This window comes from Felis catus, chromosome B3 (assembly GCF_018350175.1).
Source record: "Felis catus isolate Fca126 chromosome B3, F.catus_Fca126_mat1.0, whole genome shotgun sequence".
In the NCBI taxonomy this organism is placed as follows: Eukaryota; Metazoa; Chordata; class Mammalia; order Carnivora; family Felidae; genus Felis; species Felis catus.
Window position 1 is genome coordinate 45917884 of NC_058373.1, and position 21310 is coordinate 45939193.

The 21310-nt window shown below is 37.4% G+C and overlaps 1 protein-coding gene across 1 annotated transcript in view; it reads left to right on the top strand.

Moving 5' to 3' along the window:
* The window catches only part of ADAM10 (ADAM metallopeptidase domain 10), a 137715-nt gene that overhangs the window by 12539 nt on the left and 103866 nt on the right, over positions 1–21310 (top strand). The gene's annotated exons all lie outside the window — the stretch shown is intronic.

The window sequence follows — 21310 nt, forward strand, 5'->3', positions numbered from 1 at the left end:
TTGTTTGATTCCACTCCAGCTACACAGAGCTCTTTAAAAAGTGCCAGTCTTGCTTCTGTCTCTGGGACTTTGCCTTTGCTGGTCCTTTTTACATGAAACACTTCCCTTTTAGATTGCGGTTTTATCTACCATCTTTGTTTTTTATTTTTAAAATCAAAATTATTTTACAAATAATGGTGAAATACAAATAACATAAAACTTAACATCATGACCATTTTGTGCAGTTCACTAGTGGTAAGTATAGTAATTTCCTCTTATCCATGGTTTTAGTTTCCATGGTTTCAGTTACGCAAGGTCAACCCCAGTCCAGAAGTAGATGGTACTCCCAACTTAGTGTCAGAAGGTCAGTATTAGCCCAACTCTTATGTCACAGTGCCTTTGTCATTCACTTCATCTATCGCTGAGACGTTTTATCGTCTCGTATCATCACATATAGAAGGGTGAGTACTGTACATTAAGATACTTTTGAGAGTGAGACCACATTCGCATAACTTAAAAAAATTTTTTTAATGTTTATTTATTTTTGAGAGAGACAGAGACAGCATGAGCAGGGGAGGGGCAGAGAGAGAGGGAAACACAGAATCCGAAGCAGGCTCCAGGCTCTGAACTGTCAGCACAGAGCCCGATGTGGGGCTCAAACCCACAAACCGCATGATCATGACCAAAGGTGAGGTTGGACACTTAACCGACTGAGCCACCCAGATGCCCCACATTCACATAACTTTTATTACAGCATTCTAATTATTCGATTTTATTATTAGTTATTAATCTCTTGTGGTGCCTAATTTATAAGTTAAACTTTATCATAGGTATATATGTATAGGAAAACTCGTATGTCGAGGGTTGGTGCCTCCCCTGGGGGTCTGGAATGTATCCCTTGCAGATACAAGGAAGGGAAGGACTACTGTACACATATTGTTGTGCTTGGCCCTCTTAAAAGAGTTTGTGCTCACGTGTTAGTGAGGTCTTCTGATTACTTCAAGACTAACCCTTTTCTTGCCATTCTATTTGCTTACCCTGTGATTACACTCTTATAACCATCTAAAGTTACTTACTTGCTTATTTTATTGTCTGTCTTCCTTCTCTGGAATAAAGCTTCATGGGGTCAGTAACTGTTTTGTCCACTGCTGTATTCCCAGCATCTGAAACAATGTCTAGCATATTAATAAGTGCCCATTACATATGTGTCAAGTGAACAGATGAATGATCATTGAACTGAATAATTTTAGTTTTTGTTAATTATATAAGAATCCTAAGTTTCTAAGTATGTCTGGAAAAAAAGCCTTGAACGCTTCCAATTAGTCTTTTTATGTAAATTTACTTTAGAGTGGAATGAAACTACCATTTTTGTTAGTGTATTGGTCTTGTTCATTGAGTATTTTTATATGCTAATTAAACTAGGTAAGTTGAATGAGTTAGAATTTTCTCTATAAAAACTAAGTTGCTTTTTTTCAACTATTCCATCTATTTTTTAAAATGTTATATATATTTTTAAGTTTACTTGTTAATTTAAGTAATCTCTACACTCAACATGGGGCTTGAACTCATGAGCCCGAGATTAAGAGTCACATGTTCTTCTGAGCGAGCCAGCCAGGCACTCCTAAAAAGATGTTATTTTTAAAGTATTTAGCAGTTGTCATTCACTGCAGAAATTAGATTCCAAGGGGAAATGTAGAATGTCTTCATGGTTATCTGATTATACTCAAAACTTGTAGACTTTATTGTTAACTTGTTAACTTTATGTTAAGATGAAAGTTTTTAAAAAATTGATTATTTTTTTATTTTTGAGAGAGGAAGAGAGAGAGAGTGAGTTGAGGAGGGGCTGAGAGAGAGGGAGAGAGCAAGAATCTCACGCAGAGGCTGCACTGTCATCTGTCTGCTCAGAGCTGGACTCGGGCTCAACCCCATGAATCGTGAGATGATGAACCAAGCCGAGAGCAAGAGTTGGACGCTTAACTGACTGAGAAACCCAGGCGTCCCAATATGAAACTTTTAACGTTTTATTCATTTTTGAGACAGACAGAGACAGAGCATGAACGGGGGAGGGGCAGAGAGAGAGGGAGACACAGAATTGGAAGCAGGCTCCAGGCTCTGAGCCATCAGCCCAGAGCCCAACACGGGGCTCTAACTCGCGGACCGCGAGATCGTGACCTGAGCCGAAGTCGGCCGCCCAACCGACTGAGCCACCCAGGCGCCCCACCAATATGAAACTTTTAAAAACTCATTTTCATTTTGGGGTAAATTTAGAATTGGAATGTTAGAGTTAGAGGGAAGTTTTGTAGTCTTAGGTGGGTCACTTAACCTCTCTGTGCCTCATTTTAAGATTAATTATACTTGTTCTGTGCAGTTGTACAAGAGTTAAATTAGATAGTAATTTAGACATAATTTCCTAAATTTTTATCTATTATGTACTGTACACTCTCCTAAGCCCTTTCTGTATATTAATTCATTTAATCCATATAACAACACTTTAGGTACAGACTATTTCACCTGCTTTACAGATGAGGAAATTGAGGCACAGAGATGTTCAGTAACTTGTGCAAGATCCCTCAGCTAAATAAGTGGCAAAGCTGGGATCCTAACTCATGAAATTTAGTTCTACTTATAAGTAAAGATAATGCTTGCTAGGGGCGCCTGGGTGGCGCAGTCGGTTAAGCGTCCGACTTCAGCCAGGTCACGATCTCGCGGTCCGTGAGTTCGAGCCCCGCGTCGGGCTCTGGGCTGATGGCTCAGAGCCTGGAGCCTGTTTCCGATTCTGTGTCTCCCTCTCTCTCTGCCCCTCCCCCATTCATGCTCTGTCTCTCTCTGTCCCAAAAATAAATAAACGTTGAAAAAAAAAATTAAAAAAAAAAAGATAATGCTTGCTAAACTCTTAGAACATCAAGTAGGATATGTTGACTTGCCATGGTAATTGAAAAACTTAGTTGCAGTAGGAATATGAGAGTTATAATTGTCCATAAAGTCATGCAAAATGGTGATAAAAAATCTGCATGGGTAATTGCAGAGACAAGTACCTGAAATGCAGTTGTGGCATCAATAGAAAATTAAAAAAAAAAAATTACATGGTGGGGTGCCTGGGTGGCATAGTAGGTTGAGGGTCCTGCTCTTGATTTCCGCTCAGGTCATGATCCCCAGGGTCGTGGGATTGAGCCCTGCATCAGGCTCTGCACTGAGTGTGGAGCCTGCTTAAGATTCTCTCTCTTACTGCTTCTGCCTCTCTCCCTTGCTTGCGCGCGCGCGCTCTCTCTCTTTCTCTCTCTCTCTCTCTGTCTCTCTCAAAAAGAAGGTGAGACACCTGGGTGCCTCTGTACGTTGAGGGTCCGACTCTTGATCTCTGCTCAGATTATGATCTCACAGTCTGTGAGATTGAGCCCTTGTTGGGCTCCACGCTCAGTGTGGAGCCTGCTTGGGATTCTATTTCTCCCTCTCTCTGTCCCTCCCTGACTCTGTGTGTGTGTGTGTGTGTGTGTGTGTGTGTGTGTGTGTGTGTGTGTGTGCGCGCGCGCGCGCGCGCGCATGTATGCGTGTGTGCATGCACTCTCTCTTTCTCTCTTGCTCTCAGAATAATCTTAAAAGAAGTTACCTGGTGAATAGACCTATAATTTTATTTTATTTTTTTATTAAAAAAAATTTTTTTTTAATGTTTATTTTTGAGACAGAGAGAGACAGAGCATGAACAGGGGAGGGTCAGAGAGAGAGGGAGACACAGAATCCGAAACAGGCTCCGGGCTCCGAGCTGTCAGCACAGAGCCCGACGCGGTGCTCGAACCCACGGACCTCGAGATCATGACCTGGGCCGAAGTCGGACGCTCAACCGACTGAGCCACCCAGGTGCCCCAATTTTATTTTTAACACGTTGCATTTTGCAAATGCCAGGCATGTTAGAAATTCTGATACTTCTTGAATAAGTATCACAAGACCATGTATTTTCTGGTTGATTTATACCTTATCAGCAAGGACTAGGCTCCTTTCTTTATAAATACAAATGAAAATGGAAATTTCCATTAAACATTGAATGGATTCATTAATTCTTAAAGCAAATATTTATTGAGCACTTATTTTCTGTCTCACTTTGTTCTAGACACTAAGGGTATATAATGGAGGGATATATGTCAGTAAGAAACAATATGAAGAAAAAACTAAAGCAGCTTTTTAGACTAAGGGTGACTGGGATACATGGTTTTAGATAGGGTGACCAAAGAAAGCTTCGGCAGAGATTCAGTAGATACCTGAATAAAATGTGGTGCCCATGCTTTGGGAAAAGATGTTCTAGGCAGAGGGATGATAAGGAGACTAATGAGGCACACAGCATAAGGGGAGAGTGGTGAGACAGTTATGGGGGTAGAGTAGGGGAATGCAATCCCTTATAAGGCTCGTGGTTAGCCTTGTAAGCCATGCATGGTTAGGACTGAGCAGTTGGGAGAAATATTTGGAAGTTTTTCAGCAGAGGACAGACATGATATGGCTTTACTTGAACAATATCACTTGGTATGCTGTGTGAAAAATAAACTGTATAGTGGGGACAAGAGGCGAGTTATGGTTTTTGATTGCCTAGAAATTTTTGAACCTTGTTATTTTTGGCACTGATTTTCAGTCTCATGAGTTCTGTTTTCCTAATTCAAATTCCCAGCCTTCTTCATTTGCAGCTAGGACATAAGCATGCAAACTTGTCTTCTGAACTAGGCTCCTCTAATTAGAAGGCTCATTGGAGACCTGGATTCTGAATTGAGCAGACCTGTTTGCTCGCTGAAGTTTTGCCAATAGTGTACATCTTCCAAACTTCTTTTTTTTTAAGATTTTATTTTTTTTAAGTTATCTTTATACCCAGAGTGAGGCTCAAACTTACAATTCTGAGATCAAGAGTTGCATGTTGTACCAACTGAGCCAGCCAAGTGCAGATTTTCTCCTAGTTTTATTGTTGTGTCTCTGGTAGAAAAGTGGTGTTGGAGAGGCGGGGCAGTGTTGGTGTTTTTCATGTGATATTTTTGGGATCATTGTATATATTGCTGGCTTCTAGGATACCTAGATAGTCTTGAAGAAGATAAAGGTGGAGAGGGTTCCAGTATTATTGTCAAGTAATAGACTATTACTTCAAGTAAGAGAATATTGTATGGGAAGTATGGGAATTGAATAAGATCATAATAGAGAATGCTTTGGTATTTATGGAAAAATTTGTAGGTTCTAGGTCAAGTTTCTTAGGTAGGATTTGCAGTTTGGTTTGCAAAGAACACAAAATCTTGGATTCCTCTTTGTGTCTGGTATTATTTTGCCTGATCCATGATTTCTCTTGGTTCAAGCTTGAAACTACAGAAGCAATGGTATTGTTAGTACTAAGGCATATATATTTATGTATTGATGTAACCTGGGAGAATCTAGCAAGTAACAAGGGTCAGGAATAGAGTACTGTTGACTCTTGAGCAACATGAATTTGAATGGCACAGGTTTACTTATGGGCATATTTTATTTGATAAATACAATACAGTACTGTAGATGTATTTTTTCTTCCTTATGATTTTTTTCAGTAACCTTTTCTGTAGTATACTTTATTGTAAGAATACAGTATATAACACATATACAAAACTAACTGCTTATGTTATTGATAAAGCTTCTGGTTAACAGTAGGTTGTTAGTCAAGTTTTTGGGAATTGAAAGTTACATGTGTATTTTCAACGTGTGTGTGTGTGTGTGTGTGTGTGTGTGTGTGTGTTGGTGTCCCTGACCCCCACATCATTCAGTGGTCGCCTGTACTTGACAGGTTGGAGTAGACGAATAAGCAGCTTAGGAGAAGGGAATCAGGATGATACGCAGTAAGGGGAGAGCAGATACAAAGGTGAGTAGGTCAGAGGCCAAGCTCTGTTCAGATGGAGTTGAGGAGATGGGTGAATCTTTGCATCAGTGAGATTTGGTGATAGAACCACATTCTGCCCTTAATTTATGAGCTTTTGACTATTTGCTAAAGTATAGGAACATATCTCAGTTGAGTAGGTCCAGATACTCTATGTGGGAACAAGCAATTTTGTGGTGTCTGACTGAGATAAGTAATGCAGGGTTGGAGATTGGCATGGGCTCCTGTAGAGTAAACTGTGCCAATTTCGTTCACTAGCTGCGGAAATCAAGGGTATACATATATATTTTCTGGGTGTTTAAAAGGTATGTTCTTATTTGGTATTTTATTACATGTTTTTCCACATCTTAGAGGTAGATGTCAGTTTAGGTTTTGAAAGGTCCCTGCCATGTGCTGTAATTTGATACTTTTCTTCTCTCTTTTTTTTTTTAAGATTTTATTTTTAGGTAATCTCTGCACCCAGTGTGGGGCTCCAACCCACAACCCTGAGATCAAGAGTTGCATGCTCTACCAGCTGAGCCAGCGAGGCACCCCTCTTTCTTCAGTATTATTATTATTTTTTTAATGTTTACTTACTTTTGAGAGAGAGGGAGAGAAAATGCTAGCGAGTGCGGGGAGGGGCAGAGAGAGAGGGAGACACAGAATCCGAAGCAGGCTCCAGGCTCTGAGGTCTCACCACAGAGCCTGATGCAGGGCTTGAACTCATGAACTGTGAGATCATGACCTGGTTCCAAATTGGAGGCTTGTGAACTGCAAGATCATGACCTGGGCCGAAGTCACACGCTCAACCGACTGAGCCACCCAGGCGCCCCTCTCTTCAGTTTTTATAGTCCCATCAGAAATGTGAATGGTGGCTTGCCTTGTTTATGATGAGGGTAATGGAATTATTGTAGAAAATTATGAAGTCCTTGAAACCAAAATTATCTTCTTGGCACTGCCTCCTGTTTGCTGTGTGACTCTGGTCTTATTACATATCTCTCAAATCTCAGTTTTCTTTGAAGTGGGCTAATAGTTCTTACTTTTAGGTCTTTTGGGCGGGTTAAATGAAAAATAATGTAGAACACTACAGGGCCTGGCAGATTGTAAGTGCTCAATAAGTTTTAGTTATTAGATCTGATTTTAAACATGATTTAATTAAATACTTAAGGTTATCTAGTCAAGTTATTTTTTGTATGTGGTGAGCTATCAGTGCACATTTAAATCAATTAGAATACATTTAAAAAATAAAATAGGCATATGCAGTTTTAGATTTTTAACTTTTCTGTTTAAAGATGTGAAATGTGAAGCTTTTTTAAAAAACAAATGTCTTTTAGCCACACTTTGCGTGTGAATTTTAAAATACTAGATTTCTAAAATAGGAATGGGAAGAAACAACCTTAGCTTCGTTTATGAACATATTACATGATAAAAACTGAAGATACTCTTGTTAAAACCAGGAGCAAAGTAAAAATGCTCTCACTGTTATTCAGCATGGTTTGGTAGTTCTAGTTAGTGTAGTTAAAAAAAGTGTAGTTTAAAAAAAGATAGAATTATAAAGAGAGGAATAAAAGATTTAAATAAGAAAAGCAGAATCAACAAAGTGCCAGCTAAAAGGAGAGAGGGACAAAATAATATTCTTAGACTTTTGCTTGCCCAGGGGCTCATGAATCCCCTACCCTAACAGAGGTACATAGATCTCTCGTTAGAATTCCTCTTGTAGAGAGGAAAAAAAAGAGGGTTTATAATGAGTCAGTACTAATGAAACTAAGTGCTAAAGTGACTTTGTACAGATTTGATTCCTGTTTTGTAATACTCTGCCTATTCAACTCTGCTGCTATAGTATGAAAGCTGTGAGAGAAAATACATAAAAGAATGAGCATATAGCTGTATTGCAGAAACAAATGGTTGGCTGGAATTGGCTTTTGAGTTAATTTGCTTACATCTGTTGTGTATTATTTGGGAACTTTTCTGATCAGTATATTACCTGTGACATCAGGGCAAGGCATTTCTTGCTTAAATGATAGCACCTGTGGTAAACTAGCCCTATTAATATACTATTAAACACTTAGATTGAAGCAAGCATGTAGAAAAAGAAATACGCAGCAGCTGGTAGAAGTCGAGGGAATTCGTGTGTATACAGAAAAGTTGCGAGCTTCTGAAACTTGAAAATGCGTACAGATCACTGGGAATCACGTAGGGCTGGGTAGAGCCTGAGTTGCTTGGGAAATTCCAAAGGGGAGCCCAAGATTTTGCATTGCTAACAATTCCCCAGGAGACACCTATGCAGTCAGTCCCTGAAACACAATTTGAATAGCAAGATTCTGTGTGTGTCAAGATTCAACATCTACAAACACAAATTTCCAGTCTCTCTGGTAATAGTTAATGAATGGCCTTATTCGAACACGTGCTGAGTAGTAGGCTCCCAGATTTTCTTTTAGCTTTTTAGCTTAAGTGTTGAGTTTGGAACTTCAGTACTGCTAAGAAGTTCTTGAAAATGGTGTATGTTCTTACTTCTTAACTGATATTTTCCCTTGATGTTTGGTTTCCCCCAGTGTTCTTTTGGTACCTGTGATCACTGGTTGTCATTTAATATTTTTGTTTCCCCCATTTTTTACTACTTATGTCTTATTAACAAAAATGTAGTTAATTATGAATAATGAGTCATTGAAGGTTGCTTAGTAGTTTCTTGGAGGCGAGTAGAATGTTGATTTCATTAATTTTCCTTAAAGATGACAAGTTGTAATATTTGAGTTGTCTTTGTTTTTGATTCTGGACTAAAAAAAAAATTTTTTTTTTTTAATGTTTTATTTTTGGGAGAGCACAAGCAGGGGAAGGGCAATGTGAGAGAGGGGCAGAGGATCCAAAGCAGGCTCTGCACTGACAGTAGCAAGTCCGATGTGGGTCTCAAACTCAGAAACTGCAAGATCACAACCTGAGCCGAAGTCGGACGCTCAACCAACTGAACCACCCAGATGCCTCTGGATTTTTTTTTTTTTTTTTTTTTTGGAAAATTTTATGACTTAGGGAAAGGTAAAAGAAAGACCAAATACCCTATATACCTACCAGTTTGATTAAACATTTTTCTTAAAAAAATTTTAAGTAGCTTTATTGAGGTTTAATTTCCATACAATAAAATTCAACAGTTAATTTTGAGAAATGTACATAGCTGTATAACCACTTCCATAACATAGAACATTTACATCAGCCTATAAAATTCCCTTGAGCTCTTTGCAGTCAATTCAGAATACTTAAAAAAAATTTTTTTTTTAATCTTTATTTATTTTTGAGAGAGAAAGACAGAGCATGAGTGGAGCCTCCTCCATAGAGAGCCATATGAGCCTCTCTCATAGAGAGAGGGAAACCACAGAATCCAAAGCAGGATCCAGTCTCCAAGCTGTCAGCACAGAGCCTGACATGGGGCTCGAACTCACGAACCGTGAGATCATGACCAGAGCTGAAGTTGGGCGCTTAACTGACTGAGCCACCCAGGCACCCCCAGAATACTTTCTGATATCCCTTTTGATTTCTTCTTTGGCCAATGGGCTAATTAAATGTGTGTTAAGTTTCTAATATTTTGGGTTTTTGCCACACATCTGTTACTGATTTACTTGCAGTATAGTCAGAAAACATACTGTATGAGTTCAGCCTTTAAAAATTTATGGAAACATGGTTTATAGCCCAGAATTAAGGTCTGTCTTGGTGAATATTCCATGTGTCCTTGAAAATAATGTATTGTTTTTTGGTGGAATGTTTTGTGAATGTTGATTGGATCAAATTGTTTGATAGTGGTCAAGTTTTTTGTATTTTTATTTTTTTGTCTACTAGTTCAGTGTGGACTGTTAATGATTTCCAACTATAATTATAATTAATAATTACAACTTCTTTCAGTTCTGTCAACTTTTTCTTCATGTGCTTTGAAGCTCTGTTATGTGATACACATTTAAGATAGTTATGTCCTTTTGATGAATTGGGAAACATCTTTCTTTACTCGTAAGTTTTTTGTTTTGAAGTTTACTTTGATAATACCATAGCCATTTCAGCTTTCTTTGTATTGTTTGGATGATATAACTTTTCCCATCCTTTTTACTTTAACTCATCTTTATTTTTGTGTTAAAATGTCTTTGTACAGCCTGTAGTTATATTTTCTTTTTTTGTAAAAATAAGAAAATGACTGTCTCCTGTTTACTTATTGGTTTAGATCATTTACATTTAATGTATTTATTGATACGGTTGAGTTTAAAACCACTATTATAATATTTGTTTTCTGTTTTCTTTTCTTTCTTTTTTAATTAAATATGCTCCACACTCAGCAATGGAGCCCAGTGTGTGGCTTGAACTCACGACCCTGTGAGATCAAGAGTCAAATGTTTAACTGACTGAACCATCCAGGCACCCCATACTATTTGTTTTCTGTTAGTTTTTTACCCCCTTCTTTTCCTGCAGTTTTTTGGGACTAATTTATTTTAAAAAGATTCCATTTATCTTTGTTGGCTTATGTGTTAAGCCTGTTAGCTATTTTTTTTTAGAAGTTATTCCTAAGGTGTGCAATGTATATCAATAACTTATATACCTTTACATAATACACGCTTCCATTTCTCTTCTCCATTGGGCTATTATCATCTATTTTAATTCTATATCATAAATGCCACAGCACATTGTGGGTTTTTTTTTTAATAGTCATTTAACTTTTTTTTTTATGTGACAATCTTTAATTCATCATTATGACCTACACACATGGTTAACAATATGTAGTAATGACTCATCATATTGTGTTCTGTGTTTTTCAGTTAATTCAAAGACACTTTCTAGTTGAATCGAATCATCATAATTACTATTGCTGCATGAAAAATAGGACCTGACCAACATAATGGGCTTTTTAGCAACAATTTTGCTTCATATGCAGTTCCATATTAGTCATTTAACTTTTAAAGAGATTAAAAAAGGAGAAAATAATTATTTTTATTTTCTCATATATTCATTATTTCTGGCACTATTCTTTGTGTCAGTACATATTTACATCTGGTATCATTCCTTCTGCCTGAAAAACTTCCTTTAACATTTCTTGTAATGCAGGTATACTAGTGATAATTTGGCAGGTTTGATGTCTGAAAAAGTGGTCGTGTCACTTCACCTTCATTTGTGAGAGATATTTTCACTGGATATAGAATCTTAGGTTGAGAAGTTTTTTGTTCTTACAGTACTATAAACATGTTGCTGCATTATCTTCTGACTTATGTAGAATTATGCTGTCATTTATACTTTTGTTCCTCTGTGTATAATGTCTTTTTTTCTAGCTCCTTTGGGTTTTTTTATCCCTAGTTTTCAGCCATTTGCTTATGATTTGCCTCTGTGTGGTTTTCTTTTATATTTAATTCTGCTTAAGATTTGTTGAGTTTCTTGGTTTTGTAGATTTATAGTTAAATCTTTTACCTTTTCAACCCCCCCTTCATGTTTGTTTCCTTGTATGCTTTTTACATATAGAACATATTTATAATAGCTGTTTTAACCTCTTTGTATGCTAATTCCATCATCTCTATAATTTCTGTCTCTATTGTCTGATTTTTTCCCAGTTATGCAGAAAAATATATTTATATTTTCCTGATTTTTTTTTACATGCATGGTAGTTTTTGAAATCATTATGATTTTTACTTTTTTTGTGACTTAGATTTTGTCTCTCCTTTAGATACTGTCCGATTTTTTTGGTGTATAGTTCAACTATTTGGAATCAGTTTAATCCTTTGAAATATTGCCTTTAATCTTTGCTAGGGTAAGGTCCATAACACCTTTAGTGTATGGGTAATTTTACCCCATGAATAAGGTGATGTTTTTTGAGGGCTATACCTATGCTCCATATATTGCAGGTCTTTTTTCCCTGGATAGTGGAAATATGAACACTTCTCAGCCCTTTACTGGCTTTGAAGATTGTTCTTCTTTTGTGTGTGGTTCATTTTTCTGGGCTGGCATAGTTTATTCTCTCACGTGTTCAGATTAGTACTCAACCAGACACTTAAAGGGACAAGGTCTCAGAGCTCTCTCTGTTCAACTTTCCCTTGACCCTCTAACCCACAGATTCTGAACGCCCGGCCTCACTCAACTCAGTTATTTAGCCCCTCAGTTGAGTGAGAACACCAGGCTGTTTGTATTCTTCACCCCACACATTGGCCTGGACACTGCTTGTAGTTAGTAAGTTGGGCCAGTTGTAGATCTCATCTCATTTTGCTTATCTTCTTATGTGTTTTGTTTAGTTTTCTAATTGTTTACGGTGGGGTAGGTTAAGTTCAGTCCCTTTTTCTCCATTATAGCCAGAAGTGGAAACTGGTTTAATAATTTGAGTCCTTTTCCTTTTTTCCTGCATAGACTACAGTGAAAATTATGCATGTCACTTTACCCCTAAGCACTTTAAAATATATCTCCAAAAATTCAAAATATTCTACTATATAACCACAATGTTGTTGTACTGAAGAGAATTAACAAGATCTTCTAAATATTATCCAGGACTGGGGCGCCTGGGTGGCGCAGTCGGTTAAGCGTCCGACTTCAGCCAGGTCACGATCTCGCGGTCCGTGAGTTTGAGCCCCACGTCGGGCTCTGGGCTGATGGCTCAGAGCCTGGAGCCTGCTTCCGATTCTGTGTCTCCCTCTCTCTCTGCCCCTCCCCCGTTCATGCTCTGTCTCTCTGTCTCAAAAATAAACGTTAAAAAAAAAAAAATTTAAATATTATCCAGGACTGATTCTAGTTTGTCCAGGATTGTTTCCAAATGTTTTTTGTTTACTTCTTAATTGGATTATTACTTACTATTTTGCACTTTTTTTTGTTTTGTTTCTTTCATTGTTTTTGCTCTAGTATATTTGGACAATGTGATATTTATGGTTGTGTGGCTTTTCTCTGTCCTGTTGTTCTTTTTGCTGTGATATAATGTGGATAACTTGTCTCTGAGCCGTAGTTAGAAGGGCTGATTATTTGTGTTTTATCCGCTTTTCTCCAGTCATGGGGTCATGATTATATACAACCTCTTTGAGAATTCTAAGGCTCTGTTCTCTTTTGGAATTAAAAAAAAAGTGAATTGTATGACTTCTGAGTGTTAGGGACAGACAGCATCAGGAATCCTAGGAGTCATTGCTAGGAAGTGTCAAAATGCAAATCCAGTTCTGATTATGCTTTTCCACTTTCTCATTAGAATATTGTTTCCTTGGCTGCCTGTTTGAGAGATTATGCCATTAGATTATTCTCAGTGTTGTATTAGTGCACTGGGTCTCTTGAATACAAACAACAAAAAAATCCTCTGTTTGGTAGCCTTTTCTAATTTCAGTGCTGTAAATATCACCCCCCCCTCCCCCCATGGCTAATTTCAAGCTACCAACATAATGTCATTGGTTACAGATTTGGGAAGAGATCAGGTGCTTACGAGCCTGTATTAGGTCACTTCACACACTGGTTATATTCTTTTCTTACTTGGTTTCAGTTCTTGAGGAATTTGTTTTTAACTTTTTTTTGAGAGAGTGAGTAGTGAGTAGGGGAGTGGCTGAGGGAGAGGGAGAGAGAATTTGTTTTTAATGTTTATTTACTTTTGAGAGACATTGAGAGCAGGAGCAGGGGAGGTACAGAGAGGGAGGGAGACAGAGGATCCAAAGCAGGCTCTATGCTGACAGCAGAAAGCCCGGATGTGGGGCTCGAACAAACTCACGGCACTGTGAGATCATGACCTGAGCAGAAGTCTGACACTTAACCAATTGAGCTATCCAGGTGCCCTGAGGGAGAGAGAATCTCAAGCAGGCTCTACACCCAGTGCGGAGCCATCCATCTCAGGACTGAGAGATCATGACATGAGCCGAAACTGAGAGTCAGACACTTAACCAACTGAGGCACCCAGGTGCCCCAAGAATTTTTTTTTTTAATATGGGAGGGTGTGCTGTTTTTTGTAAGTTGTTTCTCCCCAACAGATCCCCCTTTGTTTTATTAAGTATTGGGGGGAGATAAATTACATAATACCGTTTCAATACATTATCTTCAGTGTTTTTTTTTTTTTCTTTTTTTATTACTGGGATCGTATCATAAATACTGGTGTTTAGGCATAGCTAACCCAAAAACATGGGTCTTGTGTAGAAGATGATAAGAAGATGGACTTGGTAACCATGTGTTCCTGGATAGCATTTTTTAAAATAATGTTTTTATTTATTTTTGAGAGAGAGAGAGAGAGACAGAGCATGAGCAGGGGAGGAGGGGCAGAGAGAGAGGGAGACACAGACTCTGAAGCAGCCTCCAGACTCTGAGCTGTCAGCTCAGAGCCCAATGCAGGGCCTAAACCCCTGAACTGTGAGATTATGTCCTGAGCTAAAGTCAGACGCTCAACCTACTGAGCCACCCAGGCGCCCTTCCTGGGTAGCAATTTTTAATTTGACCCATTAAAATCTGTGAATTGTGTTTTATCTCCGTTATAAAGATCCAGAAAAATCATTAGTCAGATCCTTTGCCAATGAAAGTAAACATTATCTTGCCTTAGAAAATTCCTTTGTGTGTGGGACAGAGAAAAGATGACTGTTTAATAACTCAGGAGTGTTCCATCCATGCAAATAATTGAGCTTTTATCACATGTCACTGAAATAGCCATGGTTATTGTTTTAAGTTATCAGAAATGGCAGAACACTTTATCTGAAATGTGACTTAAAAAGTTGACTTTTTTGGTGCTGAAAAAGGAGTGGAAGCAGTAACTTTGCAAAGCCAAGTTTGTGCTGTGGCTATTCAGTCCACTTAAATACAATTCAGTAATCCAGTGGAAATCCTACATTTGATTTTCAAAATGAAAGAAACCACCCAAAAGTTCTCATACTACAACTTTCTCATTCTTGATTTCTTCTTGATATTTTCTCTTGTGTGGGGTATTTTTTTAAACCTAAGTATAAACTTAAAATTTTTTTTAAAGGATATGGTAAATGTTTAATATAATATTTGATTCCATTATTTAGTCTTGATTTTTAAACATTTCATACGAGTAGGCTTTATCATCTCTTATACCCTAGCTTCACTGTGTTTTCTTTGTTAGTTGCAGAGATAGTTTTGGATTCTAGTTTTGGATTCCATTCTTGTCATTTCTCTTGAGAACACTGCATTCAATAGTACAGTGAAGTGATTCAATAATAGTTTAAATTAAGTGATCCTTTAATGCCAGCCTTTGTGCTAAGCAGTTTACATGCATTTAGGGTAGCCCTTATCTCTATTTTACAGATAAAAAACCTAAGATTTTTAAAAAGTTAAAAAAATTACCCAGCTCATGCAGTCATTGCTAGGAAGTGTCAGGATGCAAATCCAGTTCTGTGTTTATTCCTCAGTATGGCCTCAATTAGTGTATGTAGGTCTCAAAGGCAAGTGTGGGAGGAGGAAGTAGAGGAAGAGATGGGGGAGATGATGGTGATGATGATGATGAAGAACAAGAAGAAAAAGAAGGAGGAGGAGGAGGAGAATTATTTACTGTGCCTAGTGTATTGTAGGCACTTTCCTAATTGCCACCCATGGCTTAAATCATAATCCAAACAGCCTTGAGAGAGAGGTATTCTACTTCTTTCCAGTTAAAAAAAAAAACATTCTTTTTTAACATTTATTTATTTTTGAGAGACAGAGCATGAGCAGGTGACAGGCAGAGAGAGAGGGAGACACAGAATCCGAAGCAGGCTCCAGGCTCTGAGCTGTCAACACAGAGCCTGACGTGGGGGTCGAACTCACAAACTGCAAGATCATTAACTGAGTCAAGTCGGATGCTTAACCGACTGAGTCACCCAGGCACACCTACTTCTGTCTGGTTTTAAGGATGGGGCACTGAAGCTGAGTCTTGCATTTGCTCAGGGAAACAAGCTAATAAATAAAGGTAATGGGATTTAAACCAAATAGTTTTTTTATTCTAGTAAAAAAAATGCTTGCCATAAAATTTACTACCTTAACCATTTCTAAGTATACAGTTCAGTAGTATTAAATATATTTACCTTGTTTTGCAACCATTCTCCAGCATTTAAACCCAGATCATTTGACATAAGAATTTGTGTCCTTAGCTGTACAATGACCAGTCACAGACTTGTATGTACAGAAAATTCAGTGATGGACACTTAGGCTTCATGCAGTACATTAGAGAAACCATTATAGTTTCTTTTTTTTTAATAAATATTTTATTTTTATTTTTTTTTTCAACTTTTTTTTTATTTATTTTTGGGACAGAGAGAGACAGAGCATGAACGGGGGAGGGGCAGAGAGAGAGAGGGAGACACAGAATCGGAAACAGGCTCCAGGCTCCGAGCCATCAGCCCAGAGCCTGACGCGGGGCTCGAACTCACAGACCGCGAGATCGTGACCTGGCTGAAGTCGGACGCTTAACCGACTGCGCCACCCAGGCGCCCCTATAGTTTCTTTTTGAAAACATACTTGGTGTTTTGTTTTATAAAAGAGGGCAGTTTTCTTTAGGAAGACATTTTGGTTTGTTAAGGATTCACTCATGGTGAAGATGGAGAAACCAGGACCAGATTTATCCCCCTGCCTGGAAAAATCTAAGGAAACCAAGGAAAAAAAACAAAAAAAGCAGAGAAACCACAGTTTTTAAGACTGGTCACCAGATGGTAAATGACAGTGATCCCTGAGAGAGGGGAAATAAATGAGTCAAGACGTATGGTTGTTCCAACTTTCTATCTTGAGAAAATTTCCATCTGCAGTGATATGAGAGGAAACCTAGGTGGAGGCCAGCTAACTCTCTGAGTTGAGAAGATGAAACTGAGACTCAAGCAGGACCAAAGTAACTAGAATTCACAGACAGAATATCAGAGTGAAGAGCACTGCATAGAGAGAGAATCCCTGAGATTTGCGAAGGGTTCTCCTAGTGTTTGGCAGAGTATTGATCAGTGCATACATGTGAAGAAACTGTCTGAGTCCAGGGAAAGAAACAGTGCCTTGTGTTCACATAAGACAGGAAATAGTGCCTGTTCTCACTGGCCAGACTGGGAAAACTCTTAATTTGTGGAGCAATGGGGTAGACTACTCAGAAAAGTCTTCCTTCACTAGTTGGGAATAATTAGCCCTACAGTGAGCACTGCTCCAGAACCACCTAACAAATTAAAAATGCAAGACCCAAAAGGATCAAACTGTTTCCAAGTAACTGTACTTTCTCTTACAACAAAGCCTGAGAATATCTATAAAAATACAAAAATTCCTTACCACCCAATAAAGTGAAATTTGTAATGTCTGGGATCCATTTAGTGGAAGATTATAAGGCATACATTGAAGCAAGAAAACAATAATCCATAGTGAGAAGAATAAGCAACCAATTGGAACCAACCTGGAAGTGACACAGGTGTTAGAATTAACAGACAAGAGCATTAAAAGAGTTATTACTGTATTTCATGTAAGTAGAGACATAGAAAATATTAAACACAAATCTAACTTATAGAGATGAAAAGTATACTGTTTTCAATGGGAAGTACACTGGATGACATTAACAGCAGATTAGACATTGCAGAATATTAGTGAACTAGAAGACATAGCAGTAGAAACAATTCAAAATAAAAAGAGATAAAAGAATTTTTAATGAATATGAAAAACCACTAGTGGACTGTGGGAAGGGTTTGAATGACCTGATATACTTGTAATTGGAATCCTTCTGGAGAAGGATGGAGAGAGTTCAACAACAACACAACAACAACAAAACTGGAAGAAATAATGGTTGAAAAAGTGTCCAGACACAGATCCAAGAAGTTCACTGTTACAAAGCTCAAGAAATATGGAGAAACCAAAGCACATGATAATCAAATTATCCAAAGCCAGTGGTAAAGAGGAAAATCTTAAAAACAAACTAGGGAGGGTAAAGACACATTATATTCAGAGGCGAAGATGAGGATGACAGATTTCTTGTCAGAGGCATACAATTGAAAAGATGGTGGAGCAACATCTTAAAAGTATTTAAAGAAAAATATATGAACCTGTCAGCCTATAATTCTATGCTTCATGGAAATATCTTTCAAAAATGAAGACAAAATAAAGACTTCAGACATACAAAAGCTGGAAGAGTTTTTCACCAGCAGAATAAATATTAGAGGAAGTCATCCAGAAGGAAAATGATACTAGATGGAAATATGGATTCACATAAAAGAATAAAGAACCCTGAAAATGATGATTAAAGGAGATTTTTTTTCTTGTTATTTAAACCTCCTTAAAAGATAATTATTTCAGGACACCTGAATGGCACAGTCATTTAAGTATCTGACTTTGGCTCAGGTTATGATCTCATAGTTGATGAGTTTGAGCTCCCTGTTGGACTCTGTGCTGACAGCTTGGAGCTTGGAGCCTGCTTCATATTTTGTGTCTTCCTCTTTCTCTCCCCTTCCCCTGCTAGCACTCTGTCTCTCACTGTTTCCAAAAATTTAATAAAATAATTATTTCATCCCAAACAACAACAATATATTGTGGGGTTTATAATATATATATATATATAAGTAAAATATACAATGGCAGTAACCTAAAGGCCAGAAGGAGAGAAATGGAAGTATATTAATGTTAGGTTCTTACACCTGACATGTTATAATATCACTTGAAGGTAGGCAGGGATAAGTTAATGAGGTGTACTATAAACCTTAAAGCAACTACTGAAATAGCCAAAGAGTTTTGCTAATAAGCCAATGAAGAGATAATGAAATCATAAAAAATAGTACAAAAGAAAGAAAAAGGAACAAAGTGCAGATGAGTCAAATAGAAATAACATTGATAGACTTAAATCTACCCATATTAGTAACTTTTATTTTTAAAAAATTTAATGTTTTTATTTATATTTGAGAGAGAGGTACAGAGTACGAGTGGGAAAGGGGCAGAGAGGGAGGCACAGAATCAGAAGCAGGCTTCTGTTTCTGAGCTGTCAGCACAGAGCCTGACATGGGCCTTGAACTCAAGAACAGTGAGATCATGACCTGAGCTGAAGTCAGTGCTTAACCAGTTGAGCCACCCAGGTGCCCCATTAGTAACTACTTTAAATGTAAATGATCTAGACATCCTAATTAAAAGGCAGAGATTATCAGATTGGATAACAAGCAAGACCCAAGGGGCGCTTGGCCGGCTCACTTGGTAGAACATGTAACTCTTGGTTTCAGGGTTGTGAGTTCAAGCCCTATGTTGGGCATAGAGATCACTTAAAGAAAAAAAGCAAGACCCAATTATATGCTGCTTATGACAACTTCACTTTAAATATCAAGATACAGATAGGTTAAAAGTAAAGGATGGAAAAAGATACACTATGCTAGTCCAAAAAAAAAAAAAAGTGGCCATTTTAATATCAAAGTGGATTTTAGGACATAGACTATTGCAAAGAATAAAGAAGATCATTTGTTTTTGGTTTTGTTTTTAATTTTTATTGTTTATTTGTTTTTGAGAGAGCCAGAGAGACAGAGCATGAGCAGGGGGAGGGGCAGAGAGAGAGGGAGACACAGAATTTGAAACAGACTCCAGGCTCTGAGCTGTCAGCATAGAGCCGGATGCAGGGCTCAAACTCACAAACCGTGAGATGTGATCTGAACCGAAGTCAGACGCTTAACCGACTGAGCCACCCAGGTGCCCTGAAGATCATTTGTTAATGATAAAGGATGAATTGATCCAAAAGGCATGATAATCATGAACATTTATGCATGTAATAACAGAGCTTCAAAAATCAACAAAGCAAACAGTTGCAGGGGAAAAACAGAAGATCACAATCATAGACAGATTTCAGTACCCCTCTCTTGATAATAGAACAGGTAGGTAGAAAAATCAGTAAGGATATAAAAGACTTGAACAATCCCATCAACCAGTTTGACCTGGTTGAAATTTATAGAATACTCAAGAAGAGCAGAGATTGACATTCCTGGAACACTCACCATTAACAGCAGAATATACATTCTTTTCAAGTGCACATGAAATATTGTAAATATCATATTCTGGGTCATAAAATAACTGTATTTAAAAGTATTGATATACAAAGCATGTTTTCTGGCTGTAGTGGGGTAAATTAGAAGTCAATAGCAAAAAGATAATTGAGAAAATCCTTAGTATTCGAAAATAAGTAACAGACTTATAAATAGTACATGGATCAAAATGGAAATTAGAAAGTATACTGAATAGAATAAAATGGTAACAGCATAACAGAATCGGTGGGATGCTGCTAAAGCTGTATTAAGGGTACATTTATAGTACTAAACATCTGGATTAGAGAAGAAGCAAAGTCTTAAATCAGTGGCATTACTTTATGCAACAAAAAAGAAGAGTAGTTAAACTCAAAGTAAGCATTAAATAAATAATGAAGACCAAAGGGAAAATCAATAAATAGAAAACAAAGATAATTAGGGAAAATCAAAGGAAATAAAAGTTGTTTTTTTTTTAAATATAAATAAAATCAATAAATCTCTAGCTATCCTGATCAGGAATGAAAGAGACAAGATATAGATTACCAATATCAGGAATGAGAGAGGTAATATCACTACAGATTCAAAAAGATGTAAAAACATAATAAGGGAATTTTGGACAATTTTATTTCCATAACTTAAACATCTTAGGTGAAATGGACAAATTCTTGCAAAACTCATTTAAGAAGTAGATAATGTGAATAGCTCTTTATATATGAAATTGAAATTATAGTTAATAACCTTTTCACAAAGAGAAGTCTAGGCCAGGATGGCTTTACTGCTGAATTCTGCCAAACATTTAAGGAGGTACAAATACCAGTGCTATATGAATGTGTCCACAAAGTTGAAAAAGAGGTAATATTTTCCAACTCCTCTTTTACTCTGATATCAAAACTTGGCAAAGACAGTACAAAAAATAGAAAACTTCAGACCAGTGTCTCTCATGAACACAGATAACAAAGATTCTAAACAAAGTTATATTAGCAAGTCAAATCCCACAATATTGTAAAACATAGTACATTGTAACCAAGTGGGGTTTATTTCAGTAATGCAGGTTGGTTTAATATTAGAAAATCAGTCAATTTGGGGGGCACCTGAGTGGCTCATTCCACTAAGGGTCCGACTTCGGTTCAGGCCATGGTCTCACGGTTCTTGAGTTTGAGCCCTGCATTGGACTCTGTGCTGAGAGCTCAGAGCCTAGAACCTGTTTCAGATTCTGTGTCTCCCTCTCTCTCTGCCCCTCCCCCACTCACACTCTATCCTCAAAAATAAATAAACATTAAAAAAAATTAAAAAAAAATCAGTCAACTTTGTCACGTTAATAAGCTAAAAAAATCCATGGAATCAACTTACTAGGTGTAGAAAGAGCAAAAGACATCAAAGACAAACTTGTGGCTAACTTTCAAACTTTTGTGTATGGTTGAAATTCCCATTACAATAAATTTTTAGAAAAATGTATGTGAAAATAAAGTACTAACATTAGTGAGACAGTTGTTTCATACATATTTATAGATATTTGAATAATCATGGAATCGTATTAGGACTAGAATGGACCTTCATTATGATACTAATTCAAACTGTTTATTTTTTA